Source organism: Gymnoscopelus braueri, assembly GCF_963280865.1.
Source record: "Gymnoscopelus braueri genome assembly, chromosome: 8".
Taxonomy (NCBI): Eukaryota; Metazoa; Chordata; class Actinopteri; order Myctophiformes; family Myctophidae; genus Gymnoscopelus; species Gymnoscopelus braueri.
The window spans coordinates 3210210-3223158 of NC_137609.1; the positions used below are offsets into that span (position 1 = coordinate 3210210).

At 40.9% G+C, this 12949-nt stretch overlaps 2 protein-coding genes across 2 annotated transcripts in view; one reads left to right on the forward strand and one right to left on the reverse strand.

Moving 5' to 3' along the window:
- Positions 1-12949, forward strand: part of LOC308090418 (uncharacterized protein) — a 106523-nt gene that overhangs the window by 87200 nt on the left and 6374 nt on the right. The gene's annotated exons all lie outside the window — the stretch shown is intronic.
- LOC308090028 (extracellular calcium-sensing receptor-like) overlaps positions 1-12949 on the reverse strand; it is a gene marked incomplete at both ends in the record, with an annotated part of 40670 nt that overhangs the window by 21739 nt on the left and 5982 nt on the right. The window lies entirely within an intron of this gene.

The window sequence follows — 12949 nt, forward strand, 5'->3', positions numbered from 1 at the left end:
GAGATTAGCTGGTCATAGACGGACGGACACACGGACACAAGGACGGACGGACGGACGGACGGGGTGGAAAACATACTCTCTCGCCATGCCTTTCGGCCTGGCGGAGACAATGAGAATTCCGGAGGGAGGGGCTTTACCAGGCTAGGCAACCCGGGCATATCGCCCGATTTTGTAAAGCCGATCCAAGCCATTTAAACTAGTACGCCCTGTCGCCGAGGTCCGGGAGACAGGGGTGCAGCGCTCACTCGCTAGTTCAAGGGCTAATGAAGTGTTTATTGGGGACTGTCCGATGATTGGGATCACCATGGGAGGGGTCCAATTGAGGGGGTTACTGGATACTGGGTCTCAGGTCACGTTAATGCAGCAAAGCTTATTTGATGACGGGGAGGAACAGTGAGACGAACGGAACCAAGGAGCAGAGGAGACGGCCAGTGGCGATACACGTTGCGCGCTCTACACACTCACAGCCAGACTTTGTCTGGCTCGCGAGTAAGTAAACTTTCTATGCAACGTTATCTCTATAAAACCACGGTCCTAAACCTCATATGCAAGCTACATTGAACAGATGAACTGGTTCTAGTTTCTATGATTGCAGACGGCGCATACGAAGAAAAGAAGAGACGGAGATTCCTGGCCTAACCCCTTTCCTTACACCCATATATGGACATTCCCACCTCTTGCATGTGAACCGTGATGAGTATTAGCACTTTAAATTAGCACTGTCACTTTACTGGTTCAGTAGTAGTAGACACTCTTATCGCTATATTTATTTGCTATATTTTGCACAAGCCCTGTGATTTATTGCCTTTATTGTTGGAAGTGACCTGTGTTTGTGGATTTTAGTTAGTTAGTGGGCGCCTTAGGAGGTTGAGGGTTTTATTAGTATAGTGTTATTTTGTGTTTATGTTTTCAATTGTTTTATGGCACAGATGCCGTTGTATTAGGACCAATAAAGTTAACTTACCTTTTTATACAAACCTGTTTCTGTCCAGTCTTCTCCAAGGGATATTTTACAAGTGTTGTTCTCATTCAAAAGTGTTTTACACTTACCTGGGTAAACTCGAACCTGTGAATAGCCTGAAAAGAAAAGAAAGTGTTATAGAGGACCTTACCTCGCATACAAAAAGGTGGCGCAGTCGTTGCAGTATTGATTCTAATTATTCTCACAATAATTACGCACCCGCACTTTATTGTGCAATTGATATTTTTATTGTTGTGAGTTTAATGCGAACTATTTATTTAAGAGAGAGTAAAAGGTGCCATTATTCTAATAAAGAACTGGCAAGTCAAATGTGACAACCTGGCCACCGTCACACATTTATATAGCGCTTTGGATAAAAATCCAAAGCTCTTTACATTGATTGTGCCATTAACCCATTCACACACACATTCATACACCGATGGCGGAGGAAACCATGCAAGGCACCAACCTGCTCATCGGGAGCAATTAGGGGTTCAGCGTCTTGCTCAAGGACACTTCGACACTGACTCTAGGGGAGCGCCCCACCCCGGGATCGAATCGGGAACCTTGCAGTTTTCCAGTTCACTCTACCCGGCCACTCTACCCCTGAGCCACTGCCGCCCCACGTGAGTGCTAGCTGTGACCACTTTTCCATTGCAACTAATGAGTGGTTCTTTTGAAGCAAGCCTGCGTGCGCATACTGGCTCTTATCAGTTTGAAGTTGTCTGATAACTATGTAGAGCTTTAACTTTTTAATAAATATGAATATAAAGATTGGAAGAGTGTGGAACAACATTGCCATAACTTCCCGCAATTATAATCATCAGATGGTTCACTATAAATTGATACACAGATTTTATTTAACCCCAAGACAATAGTGAAGTGAAGGGAGTGTAGCCCTATTTACAAAAAAGAAAGGAAATAAGTGTCGGGACGTGTATGTATGTGGGTGATTATGGATGTATACGTGCACGTGTTTTGCACACATGCAGGCAATAAATGTGTATGTCCTTACACTGTAACCCAAATTGCCGAACAAAATGGGTTGATCTGATGTAAAGAAAAATTTACAATAAAAATCTGGTCACAAAAAACTACTTTTTAATAAATATTGAAGTGATAATCTTTAAACTAAAGTGTTGTATTTTTGTACAGAATAAAGCACACGCAGACAAAGCAGCTTCATACCATATGTTCACAACTTTACTTCCTCTTTCTCCTTCTTCATCTATACAATACACCTTTACTCATTAGAGCCCCCTAGTCAACATCACTGCAGTGCATCTTGTTGTTCTTCCAGACCACACACAGTATATCACATCTTCCCCCTTTTAAGAGTAGAACATCACTAAATTCAAAATAGCTTCAGAACCAAAACATTTGTGACCATTTTTGACTAGAGGGCAGTCATCTTGCTGGTGCCCATTCTTCAGGAAAGCAGAAAAACTTTCCAAAATGACTTAATAGCCCAGTTAAACTCTTCACATACTAGAGTATGCCTGATATAAATGTCAGAGCTTAAATCGACATGTAAATATGAAATATATGCATAAACATGTAGATAAGATATAAAGTTAGAGCCATGTAGATAAGATATAAAGTTAGAGCCATGTAGATAAGATATAAAGTTAGAGCTAGCATTTGCTAGCATTGCTAACCAAATCCTCAGTTTCCATCCAAACATCGCAAAATTGCGGTAAAATCCGCTATTTCTACCCGATCATTTTGAAAGGTATCACTAGTCTGTTGGCTTGTGTCTAATGTAAATCTCAAGGCAAGATGTATTAACAATCATATTTTGTTAAAACTGTTTGGTCCTCCTAGGCACTAGTTCCAGCCGGTTCCAGCAGGGGGCAGTGGCCCCATCTTGTCAACATGTCTTTTTTTTGTCATAACATCAAACAATGACACTAAATCACATAGCAATGCTTTGATAGCATGCAATCAAAGTGTACCCTGTTTTCATAGTCTCTAAGTCACACAGTCCTTGGCGCCATTCCTCCAGTTATAGATTATTATAACACCAAACAACCACCCGCCAGAACGCACGCACACTCCGCACAGGCTACAATGGATGCGTGGAGACGGCCAGGACGCAAAGCGCGCACCTCTGTCAATACGGTAATGGTAGACACCAGGTCTTCTCTGGTTGAGATTCAACATCAAGTGAAACGCTGCACATAACCAGTGATATGTTAGATTTAAAGCCTATATTCCAGTTTATAATGCGCGGAAGCCAAGCAACACTTTTGACAGAGAAGGGGGGGGGGAGCATGAGAGAGCGCGCGGGCGCACAAGAGAGAGGGAGGGAGAGAGAGAGAAAACCCGACATCAGATCAACAGCAATACAAATTAATAACTGCAAACAGATCCAAAGATTAGGCTATCAATATCATACAAAAGCAGAGAGAAGCTAGCCTGGCTCCACCCCCTGAATCGTTTGCCTCGCATTCAGGTCTGGTGACGCTGTCGAAGGCGGGTGTTTCTCAGTTGAAAATCTGTACGATGAATCGGGATCGGGATAATCCAGTATGCCAAAGAGTCCCACTTTGGCCACGCCCCCATCTCAGAAATCGGCTGCAATGAGAGGGCTTTCAGACTGAATAATGGAGTGAAACGAAATGAAAATTCAGGCTGAGTGTCAGGCTAGAGAGAAACTGTGATCTCACCGCTCTGATGGACAATAAATAAATAATCTTTTTGCAAACTATATCCATGTTCTGTTCCTTTGTCAACAATGATCCAAATGGGAAGTTTATTTCAGCAGCTAGAACGTGACAGTTTGACATAGTTTGAGCCGTTTTTGCTGCGCAGCTCCTCGTTTAAGTTAATTGCCTTCACCTGCTGTGCTGCTGCGCAACAGGGCAGATCTCCGCCAGGCCAGGTGGCCCTACCCAGGCCCATGAAATGCATAGGCAGTCTACAGTAGCCAATTAGAATGAAATCTGCTAAAACTGACTCATACACTGACATACACCATATATAAAAAATACATAAAATCTCTAATCTGTGATTCTAATGTGATTAATGTGACCCCTACAGTCAGTGAAGTCCAGGGCTGAATGTGACAAATATTGAGACAAATAGGCTATAACCCAATACATAATTTTATGAAATAAATGGGTTATATTTTACAGATAGTTACACTATTCTTGTACTATATTAAAATGAAATCATCCTTAACCTTCAAGTTAAATTAATTATTTCAGTGGACTTAAAAATCATCGTTTTATTTGATGACCTTCTTTTTGATTGGCCTTTTACAGGCCCTACTAGCCTGTGGGGGGAGGTAGAGAGTAACATATTATAATACCAGCCTGTAGGGGGAGGTAGAGAGTAACATTATAATACCAACCTGTAAGGGGAGGTAGAGAGTAACATTATAATACCAGCCTGTAGGGGGAGGTAGAGAGTCACATTATAATACCAGCCTGTAGGGGGAGGTAAAGAGTCACATTATAATACCAGCCTTTAGGGGGAGGTAGAGAGTAACATATTATAATACCAGCCTGTAGGGGGAGGTAGAGAGTAGCATATTATAATACCAGCCTGTAGGGGGAGGTAGAGAGTAACATATTATAATACCAGCCTGTAAGGGGAGGTAGAGAGTCACATATTATGATACCAGCCTGTAGGTGGAGGTAGAGAGTAAAAAAAAGCTGAATTGTTTTTTCCTAACTTTTTTCCTGCAGGAAACCCTGGATCCACAGCTGTATTGTTCTTCTTGCAGAGTCTCCGACGCATGAGAAAGCTTCTGCGCTGTATTAAAGTTAAGGTAAGTGATATTTTGGGGTATTTTTCAATTTATTTTTGTTAAAAAGGTTAAAGTAGTATATTCTGATAGTAATCATTGCTACAGAGCGTTTGTTCGGTCACAGGGGTCTCTCCAGCTCTTTAGTAAACAGAATATAGTACATTTTCAGGTAGGTGACACATTTTAAGCCAATCGTTTTTAAAACATTATGGCTAAAAATGGCATAATCCTGGATTATATTCATATAATATAATAACACATGCCTGGGTCTTCAAAATTGTTCAGGTCAAGGTAGGACCCCTTAGCTGAGAGAGACCCTTATTATATATATATATATATATATATATATATATATATATATATATATATATATATATATATATATATATATATATATATATATGTGTGTATGTATATATATAAAATACTAATAGTATTACTATTAGTAATAGTAGACCTAATAATCTGACACATAGTTTCAGTGTTAAAACGGATAAAATAATTGCTGTCTGTGGGCTGTGGCAAATAATAGCTCGCAGCAACGTATTGAAAGAAAAATGAACTAAAAATGAACTAAATAGTTCATTTTTGGAACAATTAACTTTAGTTCAAAATGTTTAATTATGAACTATGAACTGAACTAGTTCATTTAAAAATGTGTGAACTATGAACTGACTAGTTTATGCAGAAAGTGAACTTTCCCAACACTGCTAATAAGCTTATTCTGCCTACCCTTTCCACATACATGACAAACCTTTGTTTTCCCCTTTTTTGGCTTCATAATCCATTATATATTATATCATATTAATAATACATGATCATAATACATCTTTATACTTATTTATCATCTTGTATTTAAAGAACAAATTGAACACACAGATCGAAATACACATCCTTAATTCCTTTTCACAGCAATTCCACAAACGTACCCCTTGCACATATACACAATTTTGTTTGGTATTTGTTCTTGCCCATGTTTTTTCAAACATACCTGTATTCCTAAATTCATATTGATTTCAAACAGCTTCTGAAGACAGTATGGAATAATTTTTCATATAATTCAAAATGTCAAAAGATCTAAAGGTCATTGGTCATAGGACAAATGTGCTTTGCCCCCTAATAATACATTTGGTAAAATAGCCGCTCTACAAGCTAGATAGAGGGATAACCCAAAAACATAATGCCTTCGGCCCCAGCTGTCCTCTGGCAGAAGCGCGACATACTAAAGCCTATACCACTTGTGCTATAACCACGCCCCATTTCTGTGGCCAACGCGGAAGTGCCTCTGCCTACAACAACTGCGGCCAATATTTTGGGCCGATAAAGTTTTGGACCACGACGGAGGTGCGCAGTCTCAAGCGAACTTGAGCCACGTGAGGCACCACGGAGCGAGCTAAAGCGAGTTGCCGTGCCGAACGTTGCGAAGTTCGCTTGAGCCTACTCAGCGCTGTTCGAGTTATGTACCGATAGGGACAAAATAGTAAATCATGTTTTGGCGATAGCGTTTGCCCCAACTGCCACTCAAAGTGGCTACTGGCCAATCACAGTGCATCCTTGCACAAGCATATTGGCCAATCACAGCGCGTCCTTGCACAAGTGGTATAGTTTTTGGGATCAAGTGGCAGAGGCATAGCAATATAGTGAGTGGACAATTTGTGAATTATTAACATTACATTTAGTATTTTATTCATTATTATTTGTATTGTTTTGTTTTGCTATGGTGTCACCTCTTGTGTCCCCTAGAGGAGCAGGTTGTTTGCAAGCTCCAGCACCTGGAAAATTACCAGTGAGTCACGCTGTGACCCCGGACTAGCCTGAAGGATTGTTTTAACATCAGTAAACTGATGCAATAGTGTAACTCCCTGACTCCAGAGAGTAATTGTCATGCCCTGACCTGCCAATTTACACTTGACACTGATTAGACTCACAAGTCAGGTCACTCAGGGCTTTGCTCAGCTGGAGACTGATGCAATCTCACAGCTTTCACTGCTAAAACTGGGTGGAAACAATTAAAGCGTGAAAAAAATAAGCGAAGCCATCACAGAACCTTCATATTGGGGAAGTGACATGATTTGGTTTCCAGAGCAGTGGGCATACTTTTGTTATCGGCCCTGGCAACGGCAGACATTACCCAGGTGTGTTACTACTGAAACTCGAGCTGGGTAAACAAAGGCAGGTGTGTGTGTGTGTGTGTGTGTGTTTCCCAGTGATGTAATCTGGGCCAGGGGTGATGAAATAGTGGCTCAACAGGTGCAATGTTTGGAAGATCATTAATTTGCAGGTTATAATCACAGAGGAATGAGTCACCAGAGATCTTTTCAAAACATGCTCAAATTAATTAAAACTCACTTAGGGTGCGTTCGGAAATTGCGCACTGGAGCTTAGTGCTGTATTTCCGCACCCTTAGATGAGGATCTGTGTGTGTGTGTGTGTGTGTGTGTGTGTGTGTGTGTGTGTGTGTGTGTGTGTGTGTGTGTGTGTGTGTGTGTGTCACATACACACCACATGGCACATGAAACTCATGGCAAATTAAACCCAACAAACATTCTCTTGCACATACTAAGTAAGTAATACACATAGTAGAAACATACAGTAATTACAACACAGTCCTGAACACTACACAGCCCTCCACCTGTCCTACTGTCCCCAGTAACCCACTCACCCAACACAAACCATGAGGATGTAGGCCAGGGGTGATGCAACTTTGATGATGGAGAGGGCCACTATATATCCACACTCACTCCAGAGGGACACATTGCATATACTTTTGGGCCATCTATGTCACACAATAGTAACAAAAATAGCTGGTTTTTGAATTGGAATCCTGAATTTGTTTTTGCTATTTTTGAATTGGAATCCTGAAAAGTAACATTTTTATTTAATTTCAAATGCATTTAGTTATACTTATATTAACTTTATGAACTTAAATACAAATACAAATACAGTGGACATAAAAAAGATTGTAGCATTTATTATTCTAGTCATTTAAGCTACTATTATAGACTGAAGTAATTAAAGCAGGTCATGTTTGGAATTGTAACAGCTGAAATCAATAATATATCAGTATTCCGTAATTAAGCTGCGGGCCGCATTAAATGGGTAGACCACTCATTTTCAACATTGAACTATGTCTTTAATACACCTTAGAGCCAGCAGCGTATGGTGAATTTTAACGTTGACCGGGCCAGAATCGCGCAACAACGGCTGATAAGTCTATTGAGAATTAACGAGCCATTCCGGGTGGAAAACGGAACGCTCGTCCCAAAACACACTGCCCCATTTTTTTCGCGGACCGAGGCCGCCGGTTTAGAACCGGAGCAGGGTGTTTTAGGACGACGGTTCTTCTTCTATTACATTTCTGAATGGAGAGAGGTGCATGTCTCTGCGCAATGGAGAACCAGTTTGACGGCGAAACTGGTTTTCTAATGGCCACTCATTAACAATTCGGCCGAATGCAAATGAGCCCCATTTGAAAACAAAGACGACTTATAGGGTGAGAGCTGCTAATGTTGTTATGTTGATTTTTTGTTTTTTTTCCCCTGGCGGATCTTGCCCCACAGACCGGGCCATGGCCTTGTTGGCCCCAATGACCGTACGCCTCTGCTTAGAGCTGTTGTGTGGAAATAAGAAAAAAGTACCCCCCCTTCTGTGTTGCCTAGAAAAGGATAATTGATTGAGGTCATGTGAGTGTTGGGACTAACGCGTTACTAACGTACTAACGTAACGCGTTACGTAACGCAACTACTATTTGCGGTAACTAATAACGTAATGCGTTACCTTTTCCCATTCAGTAACGCCGTTAGAGTTACTGTGATGCGTGGCATAGTAGCTGCAGACATACTTGACGGGTGCAATGTTAAGTCAACCTGTTTTATACCCCTCAAAGATGTCCGCCGCTACCAAATGACACTTGTTGACGCCCCCTTCAGGATTTTTGGCACACTCTATAATGCTGAAAGCACTTCTTTTGTTTATGCTAAATGGCCAGATGTGAGGTAAATTATTTCACTGTTAGTTTCTCTTTGTGAGGCTGAAAATTGTTTGTTTGTCTTCAGTGTCAGTCTAACAGTTTATTATTTATTTAATTGTTACTGCCAAAATAATGTAGTTCTTGTTTAATTGTTACATTGCCAAAAGTGTGTAGTTGTTGTTAATGTGTACACTGCCAAAAGAGTGTAGTTGTTTTACTTGCACAATGTCAAAATAGTATTGTTGTTTAACTTACGCTGCTATAAGAGTGTAGTCGTTTTTACGGGGCCAGAGCTCTCAGCTCTGGACCTGTTTTAATGTTCCCCTCTTTTTTCTTCTCCCACTTTTGGCAGTTCTGGCTGAACCGTGCATACGCTTTTTACGAAACTTGGCCATATGGTAGATGGTCATGAAAAACTATCAAGAAATAATTCTCACAATCTTTCGTCAAAAGGTGGCGCTATAGCAAAATGCCAACTTTGAACAGGTACAACTCATGCCCTGTTTGACCTACAGCCATGAAACTTCAATATACATATGCGTCTACTCATGATCAACAACTTTCACACTCTGACTTTTGACCTCTGACCTTTAGATCTCCCACCATTTTGAATAATATGAAAAACAGTTAAAACCTATCTCCTCCTGGGATTTTTTAGTAATCTGCACGAAACGTTTTACACATGAACGTTGAACCTATGCCGAAAAACTGATGCAAAAGATTTTCCATAAGTGAAAAAATGAAGCTTTAATGAGCCAATGAATATTGCAGTTTTATGACAATTATTCATCTGCCCCTAACACATACATGCAGACTCACATTTCTTTGAAACTTTGCGGTAATGTTGAGGGTCATTTCAAATATCACTGAAACCAATCTTACTCCAATTGGTCAAAGGGGGGCGCTATAGCGATTTTTTGAAAATGCAAACTTTAAACAGGCAAAAGTCATGTCTCGTTTGGCCGACAGCCATTAAACCTGCTTACACATGTGCCTTGACTCATGAGGAACACATGTATCACGTTGACCAGTAAGCTCCGCCCTTAGATTGTCCGCAATTTTGAGCAGTTTGAAAAACACTTAAACCCAGGATTTTCCAGCTATTTGCGTGAAACTGTATCATCTGAGCGATCTCCTTTTTCACAGGTTTTTGTCTGTTGGTCCAATGGCTTCTCCCTTAAACGCGTGCCTCACAACCTGAAGGTTGCCAGTTCAAGCCTCACATGATGCAGACTCATTTAAGTTAAATTGCAAAAAACATGACTGTATCAATGAATACATGTGCAAACGGTAAAGATAACATGAAATGCTTATGAGAGTATGTTTTTTCAATGTATGACGTACTTCATTGTGAAAATAGCCGATCTACAATCTCACAACTTTTCAGATAGCAACGTTTTGTGAGCTTGTAGATCGGCTGCTTTCACTGGTTTCGGTTTCGAGGAGACATACAATTTCTCTATTGGTAAATGTTTTGTGAACGAGTGATCTTAGTGTTAGTGAAACAGGGGCTTGGTTCATGACAGAAGGCAAAAGTTTATGATCTTCAACAGACAACTTCAGCCTGGTTGAAGCTATAGCACTACAGGTAGTGTCTCAGCCTGTGAGTCTGAAGGTTGAGAGTTTGATTCCTGTCAATGGCAATAGGTTGAGCTGTCTGTTTCTCTCACTCTGTCTATCTGGCTCTGGTAGGTGGGTCATTACGGGGCCAGAGCTCAGCTCTGGACCTGTTTTAATGTTGCCCTCTTTTTTCTTCTGCCACTTTTCGCAGTTCTGGCTGAACCGTGCATACGCTTTTTACGAAACTTGGCCATATGGTAGATGGTCATGAAAAACTATCAAGAAATAATTCTCACAATCTTTCGTCAAAAGGTGGCGCTATAGCAAAATGCCAACTTTGAACAGGTACAACTCATGCCCTGTTTGACCTACAGCCATGAAACTTCAATACACACATGCGTCTACTCATGATGAACAACTTTCACACTCTGACTTTTGACCTCTGACCTTTAGATCTCCCACCATTTTGAATTATATGAAAAACAGTTAAAACCTATCTCCTCCTGGGATTTTTTAGTAATCTGCACGAAACGTTTTACACATGAACTTTGGACCTATGCCGACAAACAAGCAGCAAAGATTTTCCATAAGTGAAAAAATGAAGCTTTAATGAGCCAATGAATATTGCAGTTTTATGACAATTATTCATCTGCCCCTAACACATACATGCAGACTCACATTTCTTTGAAACTTTGCGGTAATGTTGAGGGTCATTCCAAATATCACTGAAACCAATCTTACTCCAATTGGTCAAAGGGGGGCGCTATAGCGATTTTTTTTAAATGCAAACTTTAAACAGGCAAAAGTCATGCCTCGTTTGGCCGACAGCCATTAAACCCACTTACACATGTGCCTTGACTCATGAGGAACACATGTATCACGTTAACCAGTAAGCTCCGCCCTTAGATTGTCTGCAATTTTGAGCAGTTTGAAAAACACTTAAACCCAGGATTTTTCAGCTATTTGCGTGAAACTGTATCATCTGTGTGATCTCCTTTTTCACAGGTTCTTGTCTGTTGGTCCAATGGCTTCTCCCTTAAGCGAGTGCCTCACGACCGCAAGGTTGCCGGTTCAAGCCTCACTTGATGCAGACTCATTTAAGTTGAATTGCAAAAAACATGACTGTATCAATGAATACATATGCAAACGGTAAAGATAACATGAAATGCTTATTTGAGAGTATGTTTTTTCAATGTATGACGTACTTCATTGTGAAAATATCCGATCTACAATCTCACAACTTTTCAGATAGCAACGTTTTGTGAGCTTGTAGATCGGCTGCTTTCACTGGTTTCGGTTTCGAGGAGACATACAATTTCTCTATTGGTAAATGGTTTGTGAACGAGTGATCTTAGTGTTAGTGAAACAGGGGCTTGGTTCATGACAGAAGGCAAAAGTGTATGATCTTCAACAGACAACTTCAGCCTGGATGAAGCTATAGCACTACTTGTAGTGTCTCATTCTGTGAGTCCGAAGGTTGAGAGTTTGATTCCTGTCAATGGCAATAGGTTGAGCTGTCTGTTTCTCTCACTCTGTCTGTCTATCTGGCTCTGTCTGTAGGTGGGTCATTCCACTTTTCATTCTGAAAATAGCCGATCTACAATCTCAAAACTTTTCAGATAGCAACGTGTTTCTGAGCTTGTAGATCGGCTGCTTTCACTGGTTCACTTTTATCTTCAACAGACAACCTCAGCCTGTACAAAGCTATAGCACTATAGGTAGTGTTGCAGCTTGTCAATCCGAAGGTTCAGGGTTCGATTCCTGTTAATGGCAATAGGTTGAGATGTCAATTCCGCTTCCATCTCTCTTCAATCTATTATGTTTCCAAGTCTCTCTCTCTCTCTTCAATCTATTCCGTTTCCATGTCTCTCTCGCTCTCTCCCTCTCTCCCTTCAATCTATTCCGTTTCCATGTCTCTCTCTCTCTTCAATCTATTCCGTTTCCATGTCTCTCTCTCTCTTCAATCTATTCCGTTTCCATCTCTCTCTCTCTCTCTCTCTCTCTCTCTCTCTCTCTCTCTCTCTCTCTCTCTCTCTCTCTCTCTCTCTCTCTCTCTCTCTCTCTCTCTCTCATTCACCAGGTCAGGTCTGTTGGTCCAATGGCTTCTCACTTAAGTGTGTGCCTTAGAACCTCAAGGTTGCCAGTTCAAGCCCCACTTGATGCAGACTTCATTTAAGTTGCATTGCGCACAACATGATTGTGTCAATTAATGCAAGTGCAATTGTTAAAGATAACCTGAAATGCTTATTTGAGAGTATGTCTTTTCAATGTATGACATAGTTCATTCTGAAAATAGCCGATCTACAATCTCAAAACTTTTCAGATAGCAACGTGTTTCTGAGCTTGTAGATCGGCTGCTTTCACTGGTTCACTTTTATCTTCAACAGACAACCTCAGCCTGTACAAAGCTATAGCACTATAGGTAGTGTTGCAGCTTGTCAATCCGAAGGTTCAGGGTTCGATTCCTGTTAATGGCAATAGGTTGAGATGTCAATTCCACTTCCATCTCTCTTCAATCTATTATGTTTCCAAGTCTCTCTCTCTCTCTTCAATCTATTCCGTTTCCATGTCTCTCTCGCTCTCTCCCTCTCTCCCTTCAATCTATTCCGTTTCCATGTCTCTCTCTCTCTTCAATCTATTCCGTTTCCATGTCTCTCTCTCTCTTCAATCTATTCCGTTTCCATCTCTCTCTCTCTCTCTCTCT